Raw genomic sequence first — 9,582 nt, 5'->3', positions numbered from 1 at the left:
TTCTCCAACATTTGTTATTTTCCTTTTATGTCATATTAGCCAATCTGATAGGTGTCAGGTGGTACCTCAGAGTTGTTTTAATTTGCATTTCTCTAATCAATAGTGATTTAGGGCAGTTTTTCATATGGCAATAGATAGCTTTGAATTCTTCATCAGAAACTGCCTGTTTCATATTCTTTGACCATTTCTCAATTGGGTAATGACTTGGATTATTATAAATTTGATTCAGTTCCAAATATATTTTAGAAATGAGGCCTTTATCAGAAGTACTGACTACAAAATTGTTTCCCAGCTTTCTGCAGCCCTTGTAATTTTGGAAGCATTGCTTCTGTTTGTACAAAACCTTTTTAATTTAATGTAATCAAAATCATCCATTTTGCATTTATAATACTGTCTATCTCTTGTTTGGGTCATAAACTGTTCTCCTTTCCAAAGATCTGAAAGTTAAATTATTCCTTCCTCTCCTAATTTACCTATGGTATCACCTTTTATGTCTACATAATGTACCCATTTTGACCATATTTTAGTTTATAAGGTGTAAGATGTTGGTCTATGCCTAATTTCTGCCATACTATCTTCCAGTTTTCCAAGCAGTTTTTCTCAAAAACCGAGTTCCTATCCCAGAAGCTGGAGTCTTTGAGTTTGTCAAACAGTACATAACTAAAGTCCTTTACTTCTGTGTCTCCTGTGCCATTGATCCTCCACTCTATTTCTAAGCCAATACCAAATACTCTTGATGAATGCTGCTTCATAGTAGAGCTTCAGATTTGGTACAGCTAACCCACCTCCCTGTGCATTTTTATTTGTTCCCTTGATATTCTTGACTTTTGTTTTTCCAGATGGATTTTGTTATTATTTTTTCTAGTTCTATAAAATAATTTTTAGGCAGTATGATTGTTATGGCACTGAATAGGTAAATAATTTAGGTAGAATTACCATTTTATTATATTAGCTCAGCCTATCCATAAAAAATTGATATTTTTCAATTATTTAGATCTGATTTGATTTGTGTGAAAAGTGTTTTGTAATTATGTTCATAGAGTTCCCTGATTTGTCTGGGCAAGTAGACCCTCAAGTATTTGATATTGTCTACCATTACTTTAAATGGAATTTCTCTTTCTATCTCTCGCTGCTGGACTTTGTTGGCCATATATAGAAATATTTATGATTGATATGGATTTATTTTATATCCTGATACTTTGATAAGTTGTTAATTGTTTCAAGTAATTTTTGAGTTGATTCTCTAGGATTCTCTAAGTATACCATCATATGATCTGCAAAGAGTGATATTTTTGTTTCCTCCTTGCCTATTCTAATTCCTTTAATTCCTTTTTCTTCTCTGATTGCTAAAGCTAACATTTAAAGTATAATATTAAATAATAGAGATGATAATGGACATCCCTGTTTCACCCCTGATCTTATTGGGAAGGCCTCTAACTTATCTCCATTACATATAATGCTTGCTGATGGTTTTCGGTAGATAGTACTTATTATTTAAGGAAAGTTCCACATATTCCTAAGCTCTCTAATGTTTTTATTAGGAATGGGTGCTGAATTTTGTCAAAAGCTTTTTCTGCATCTATTGAGATAATCATATGAATTTGGTTAGTTTTCTTATTGATATGGTTGATTATGTTAATAGTTTTCCTAATGTTGAAAATGAGGCCCTGCATTCCTGGTATAAATCTCACCTGGTCATAAAGTATTGTCCCTGGTGATCACTTGCTGTAATCTCCTTGCTAATATCTTATTTAAGATTTTAGCATTAATATTCATTAGGAAATTGCTCTATAATTTTTTCTCTGTTTTTGCTCTGCCTGATTTTGGTATCAACACCATATTTGTGTCATAAAGGAATTTGGTAGAATTTCTTCACCTATTTTTCCAAATAATTTGTATAATATTAGAATTAATTGTTCTTTAAATGTTTAGTAGAATTCACTTGTAAACCATCTGGTTCCGGAGAATTTTTCTTAGGGAGTTCATAATGACTTGTTCAATTTCTTTTTCTAATATGGGTTTATATAAGGATTTTATTTCCTCTTCAGTTAACTGGGCAGTTTTTTATTTTTGTAAATATTTGTCCATTTCATTTAGATTGTCAAATTTATTGGCATACAATTGGGCAAAATAGACCCTACTTATTGCTATAATTTATACTTCATTGCTGGTAAATCAGCCCTTTCATTTTTTTGTTTTGTTTTGTTTTATTTAGTGAGGCAGTTGGGGTTTAAGTGACTTGCCCAAGGTCACACAGTTAGTAAGTGTTAAGTGTCTGAGGCTGGATTTGAACTCAGGTCCTCCTGAATCCAGGACCAGTGCTCTATCCACTGTGCAACCTAGCTGCCCCCACCCCTTTCATTTTTGATACTGGTAATTTGGTTTTCTTCTTCCTTAATTTTCTTCAAAATTAACCAGTGGTGTATCTATTTTATTGTTTTTCATAAAACCAGCTCTTACATTATTGACTAATTCTATAGTTTTCTTGCTTTTAATTTTATTAATTTCTCCTTTAATTTTCAGCATTTCTAATTCATTATTTAATTTGGGATTTCTAACCTGTTCTATTTCTAGCTTTTTAAGTTGTGTGGCCAATTAATTTATCTCCTCTTTCTCTTTTTTATTGATGTAAGCAGTTAGAGTTAAAAATTTCCCTAGGCCCTGCTTAGACTGTATACCATAGATTTGGTTATGTTGTCTCATTGTCATTCTCTTGGATGAAGTTATTGATTGTTTCTATGATTTGTTATTTGACCCATTCATTCTTTAGAATGAAATTATTTAGTTTCCAATTAGTTTTCAGTCTACCTTTCCATGACTATTTATTACATGTGCATTTTATTGCATCATGATCTGAGAAGGATGCATTTACTATTTCTGGCCTTTCTACATTTGACTATGAGGTTTTTGTGCCCTAATACATGTGAGTTTTGGAAAATATGCCATGTACTGCTGAGAAAAGATGTATTCCTTTCTATCCCCATTCAATTTTCTTTTCAGTTCTGGTCTTTTCATCAGGAAACCTTGAAAAGTCCCCAATTTCATTGAATGTCCATAATTTCCCTGAAAGAGAATGATCAGTTTTGCTGGGTAATAGATTCTTGGCTGCAATCCAAGCTCTCTTGCCTCCCAGAATATCATATTCCAAGCCTTGTGATCCTTTAATGTTGAAGATGCCTTGTCCTGAGCAATCCTGATTGTGGCTCCATGATATTTATTCATTCATTTTATTCATTCATTCATTCATTTATTTGTTTGTTTGTTTGTTTGTTTATTTGTTTTTTGTGGGACAATGGGGATAAGGGACCTGCCCCTGGTCACACAGCTAGTAAGTGTCAAGTGTCTGAGGCCAGATTTGAACTCAGGTACTCCTGAATTCAGGCCCAGTACTTTACCCACTGCTCCACCTATCTGCCCCAGGCTCTATGATGTTTAAATTGCTTCTTCTGGCTGCTTGGAGTATTTTCTACTTCACCTGATAATCTGCAATTTGGCTACAATATTCCTTGGAGTTTTCCTTTCAGGGTCTCTTTCAGGCAGTGATCAGTGGATTCTTTCAATGCGATTTTATCCTCTCATTCTATAATATCAGGGCAGTTCTCCCTTAATAATTTCCTGGAATATGGTGTCTAGACTCTTTTTCTGATCATGGCTTTCAGGCAGTCCAATGATTCTCAAATTCTCTCTTCTTGATCTGTTTTCTGGGTCAGTTGTCTTTCCAATGAGCAATTTCACATTTCCTTCTATTTTTTCATTCTTTCTATTCTGTTTGATTAATTCCTGGTGTCTCATGGAATCATTATCTTCCAAGTATCCAATTGTAATTTTAAAGGCATTGTTTTCTTCAGTGAGATTATGCATGTTTTTTTTCTTTTCCATTTGGCCAGATGACTTTTTAAGGAATTGTTTTCTTCAGTCAATCTTTGTGCTTCCTTTTCCAATCTGCTGATTCTTTTTCATAATTTTCTTGTGTGCTTTCATTTCGTTCCCTATTTGTTCTTCTACCTCCCTCAGGTTGATTTTCAAAATCCTTTTAGAGGTCTCCCCCTTTTTTTCCTCTACCTTTCTCGATTGATTTTTTTTTGGGGTGAGGGCAATTGGGGTTAAGTGACTTGCCCAGGGTCACACAGCTAGGTAAGTGTCACAGCTAGTAAGTGTCAAGTGTCTGAGGCCGGTTTTGAACTCAGGTCCTCCTGACTCCAGGGATGGTGCTCTAACCACTGTGCCACCCAGCTGCCCTCAATTGATTTTTAAAATCCTTTTGAGCTCTTCCAAGAAGGCTTTTTGTTTTTGAGACCAATTCATTTTCCCTCTCGAGGCTTCACATGTACATAATTTGAGAGTATTGCCCTCATCTGAGTTTATGTTTGCCTCCTTCTCTGTTGACATCAGAAGCTCTCAATTGGTAAGAGATCTTTTATGTTTCTTACTCATATTGCAGCTTATTTTTTTTAAGTTGAGGTCTACTCTGGGGGCACCAGGGTCCGTATCTCAAGCTTCTTGTGCTGGTATTAGGGGCTGTCATTGCTTTCTACACTGAGGCCTCTATGGCTTTTGGATTTCTCACTGGCCCCTGGGCTTGCTTCTGGTACACTGAGATGGCCAGGCCTGGTGGTGCCTGTCTTGTCGGGGGCCCTCTTAGCTTTCAGCCTGCCCTTTTGGCTGGCACTGGTGGGTCTCACCACTGGCCTGCTGCACCACCAGCTTGTTGAGCGAGGTTCAGGGGCCTACAGCTTGCTCAGCGTGGCCTACAGCTTCCTGCTGCATTGCCCTAACCCCCTTCATTCTGTGCTATATTTTGGGTGTGCTATGCCTCACTTTTGCCTGAGTGAGACCGACCTTTCTGAAGTCTTCGAAATTATCTCTGGTTGGAAGTCTGTGTCTCTTTGCAGGTTCTGTTTCAGAATGACACCAGAGGCTTGATTAATTTCTTTTTGATGGAGAGCTCAGGCAACTCACTGGCTTCTCTCTTCTATCTTGCTCTACCCCTCAGGACCTAGATGATTTATTTTCTGTAAATTATATTAGACAGCATTTCTTTGATAATAGATTGGACTAATTAGCTAGAGAGGACTATTCTAACTTTGAAATTATGTAATTGCATTAAATAGGTGGCAAGGTGGCATGGTGCATAGAATGTGGGGCTTGAAGTCATGAAGAATCATTTCCTGAGTTCAAATCCAGCATCAGACACTTACTGGGCTGTTTGACGTTGAGTGAGTCACTTAACCTTGGTTCTTCAGTTCCTTATCTGTAAAATGGCTAGAGAATTAAGTATCAAATCATTTGAGTATCTTTGCAAAAGAAATCCCAAATGGGGTAATGAAAATTCAGACAGTTGATACATTTCAACAACAAATTCACTGATGTATATCTAGAAACAAATAAACATGACTTAACTGAAGAATATAGTCAATTACTTAAATTCTAGACCCTTGTACATCTTGGGCTCTCTCCCTCCAGTAAATTAAGAGGATTCAGCCTCTTGCCTTTGCTCCTAAATTCATTTTCTTTCCCTTTAGCTTCTTAAGAGGGGAGAGTTATCTCTGCTCTTCTTTTCTTTTCTGAAGGGATAGATTAAGGTAACATAGTGACTCTTCATAACCTCTATGTGTAGAAAGGTTACTCTGCTCGCAGTTGGAGAAACAACCAGCAGTCTCGTTTTTCTCTCTTGCTAGCAGTTAGAAAGTTTACATGGGCTTATGTCAAGATAATAATTGAGTAATAAACCTCATGAGGATACATGTTTACCATTTCTCAGTTGTGGATTCAGTACTATCATCATGGAATGTCCTTCTATACAAAGAAAAATGCTTTTACAAATTCCTCTCTAGGGAAATAAATAAAATTTTGCTTTTTTCATAGAATGGAAAATACAATACTAGTTATTGAAACTTAGTAAGACAGAAATCCATATTCAAATAGATACATTATTTTTTATCACTTTGCTCATTCCTTCCTAGGAAATGGTCAGACTCATCCTTTCTTGATCATCTGATGTATTCTTTTTTTCATTCTACTAAGGGATCCACTCAGTTTGTTAGAGACCTTCCTCAAATTATCATGACTTACTAGGAATATAACAGAACAATTTATCCAACAGTTACTATTACCATTATGACTCATCCATCTTCTTTTATGATGTCATATTCATTTCATATCTTTTTCTATTGCTAAAATTCTTTGTTTCTAATATGCTATAGGCTGTTCATGCACACCAAATGTTCTCCATTGTCCATCAGATAATGATGAGATATTTGTTAACATTTTTTAAAAATGTCATTTTTCAATATTTCAAAGGATCTGGTGATTTCATCAGAAAGGATTTTTCTTCCTAAATGCTAACTGAAAGCTATACAGCCTGCCTATCTTGTGTAACTATTGTCACTGTCCTCAGAATCATTTTCATTTTTTCAGGGCAATGAGGATTAGTGACTTGCCCAAGGTCACATAGCTAGTGTTAAGTGTCTGAGTCCAGATTTAAACTCGGGTCCTCCTGAATCCAGGGCCTTTGCTTTTCCACTGAGCCACCTAGCTGCCCCCTCAGAATTCTTTAAATCGAGTTCAGTAATTATTTGGTGGATAACTAATGAACAGCTTTCAATTCCAACTGGTTATACATGGAATAGAATGAGACTTTAAGATAGTTTCAAATAGCATTTGATCCTGTGGAGTTTCCTATACAAATAAAACCACAGATCTATTCGCTTAAACCCCAATCTTTTCTTCCTTTCCCCTTTCTCCCTCCTCCCGTCCCCTTCCTTCTCTACCACTCCTCTCATCAAATGAAATACAGTCATTAATTTGAAACTTCTTTTAGATCTTATGATATTGCATTTTATACTAGTGGGAAATGCAAGCTATCCATTCATTAATTGGTTGTCCCTCACTCTTTTTCTTGCTTTTATGGTATAACTAGCTCACATCATTTTTTTTTAGAGTACTCCAATAATAGCCTTTCTGCCACTTTACCTTTTAGCTTTTCCTCTTCCCCTTCTCTCTTTTCTCCCTTTCTCTGCTCCTTCCCCTCCTTTCCCTGTTCATTTCTTCCTCCTCCTCACTTCATTCCCTCCTCTCCTCTCCTCTTCCTCTCCTTTTCCTCACCTTTCCACTCTTCCACACTTCCTCCTCACTCTGTCTTACATTCCTTCACTATATACATAACGAATATATGGAGGTATACATGGTTGTGTATGTATTATATTTATGTGCACAAATATCCATATATCTATGTATATACACTCAAAGGAATATATTTATATAATCAGCCAGATTTAAACTATATTCAGAAATAAACCTTTATATTGGCATAGTGATTTTTATATGTATTAGCTTATTTTATTCTCACAGATATCCTGTGAGAAAAGAAAACACATTAGCTATTATTATCATTCACATTTTACAGATGCCTAAAAACACATCTTCAAGCATCTCATAGTCATATTAAATAGCTGATCTAACGGCTTCTAATAGCTAGTCGTGTTCCTCCCTCCACCTAAACTATAACACATTACCTTTTATTAAACCTCTTTAAACCTCGATAGTATGTATAGGTATATTTTTAAAAATATAATTGTTGATTTTGAAGTAAGGGAGGGACTGAGTGGAAGAAGTAGCAGCCGCAGCCGGAGTGGGCCCGGTCCGAGGCAGGCACCATGGCTGGTGTCGCCACATCAAGTCGGTGAAGTGCAAGATTCCATTCTGCACCAGCAGGCTGATAATTCCAAGGAAAAAGCTGAGCGTCTCCAGCTGGAAGTTGAGGGGGAGAAGCGGGCCTGGAAAAGGCTCAGGCTGAGGTGGCTTCCTCGAACCATTGTATCCACCTGGCTGAGGAGGAGCTGGACCTTGCTCAGGAGCACCTGGTGACAGTTCTGCAGAAGCTAGACATGGCAGAGAAGGCAGCTAATGGGAAATGAGAGAGGTATGAAATAAGATCATTGAAAATTTGGGCCTTATAGGCTGAAGAGAAGATGGAGCTGCAAGAAATCTGGCTGAAAGAGGCCTAGCAAATTGCACAGGTAGCAGACAGGAAGTATGAGGAGGTGGCCCGAAAGTTGGTGCTCTTGGGGAGATTTGGAACCCACAGAGGTGCAGGTCGAGCTGGCTGAGTCCTCCTGCGGTTGCCAGGAGATGGTTGAGCAATCAGACAGATGGACCAAAACCTGAAGTGTCTAAATGCTGCTGAAGAAAAATATTCGCAGAAAGAAGACAAATATGAGGAAGAGATAAAGATTCTTACCGTAAACTCAAGGAGGCAGAGACCCATGCTGAAGTTGCTGAGAGATTGGTACCCAAGCTGGAAAAGACCATTGATTGCTTGGAAAATAAACTGACAGGTACCAAAGAGGAGCACCTCTGCTTGACCTGCATGAGATGTAGTAATCCCTTTACCTCCCCCCCAGCCCCACCCTGTCGTTGTTCCTTCCACTGACTCTGACTTCACTGGAGGTCAGCCTGCTTGAAGCTTGCCTTTAAACTAAGGGCTGATCTTTAACCTGAAGGGTGCTTTCTTCTCTGGGTCCTTGCTTACCCTCTCCCCACTCTACCCCTATCCCCCAACTCCCCATGTTATTTTCACCAAATTGTTTCTGCCGCTCTGCCCTACAGATCCCAGATGGGCTAAGGGTTGAACACTTTTGGAAACAACATTTGAGGGAACATGAGAACAATGCAATAGTGTCTTTAAAAGCATGTTGTTTGATGTATGTATTTCGTAATTACCTTTTTTGTTATTATCGTAGCAACCATTTGTAAGACATTCCAGATAATTCCCCAGCTCCTAGGCTGCATCTAATCAAGTTCCTTCCTTTTGGATGGTAAATATTTCAACTTACAACAATGCCCTTTCTCCATAGAAGAGGGAAAGAGGTGTTAGCCTGCCTTACCAAGAACTGAACATAGCCCAAGAAGACTCCGCCATGAGAAACCTCAATGTCTAATGTACCAAGCACCAGCCAAATCAGAAAGGTCATTCCAGGAGTTGGCCAAAAAAAGTATTGTTCAGCTTTCCAGCTTTAAGGTATTTGGGGTGTTTTTTTTCTTTTTCTTTCCTTTTTAAAAACATTTACATCAGTAGCAAACAAGCAAAGTACACCGTTGTCTTCATTCTCCTTATTCCCTCATAGAATGTATCATGTGCCCCAGAAGTTTGGGTGTCTACTCCCATTCCCCACTCCAACTTCATTGAAAAATAATGTTTTTGACACTGATTAGTCAAGTAAAATTCATCTCATTACCCATTCCTGGGTCTGAAGCTGGTGTCTCTAAAAGTGCAATCTCACTGTGCTTTGTATCACTCAGTGCTGGAGAAATCTTGAATAGCTTGTGTACAAAACTTTTTTTTTTAATTCTATATGTATATATTATTTTTGAAGCTTTATTTCTCTTGGGTGGGGAGTTCCAAGAACAACCCCATCCCCCACCCCACCTCCACCCCAATATGACTGTGAGTGCTATCTACAGTCCATGGGCTGGTAGTGTTCTTGATCTTTAAAAAAAAAAAAAATGTTTTTTTGAGTGAGGCTTCTGTGAGCTCTGTGTTAGGTTTGCATCATGCAACTTATTGGTTTAAGTATATTCTCA

General features: G+C 37.6%; 1 pseudogene; it reads left to right on the top strand.

Moving 5' to 3' along the window:
- Positions 1–7,545: 7,545 nt before the first annotated feature.
- Positions 7,546–8,431, top strand: LOC122747169 (annotated as a pseudogene).
- The last annotated feature ends 1,151 nt before the right edge of the window (positions 8,432–9,582 follow it).

This window comes from Dromiciops gliroides, chromosome 1 (assembly GCF_019393635.1).
Source record: "Dromiciops gliroides isolate mDroGli1 chromosome 1, mDroGli1.pri, whole genome shotgun sequence".
NCBI classification, from domain to species: domain Eukaryota; kingdom Metazoa; phylum Chordata; class Mammalia; order Microbiotheria; family Microbiotheriidae; genus Dromiciops; species Dromiciops gliroides.
Note: the sequence above shows the minus strand (reverse complement) of the source record. Positions and strands in the feature narration are given on the sequence as shown.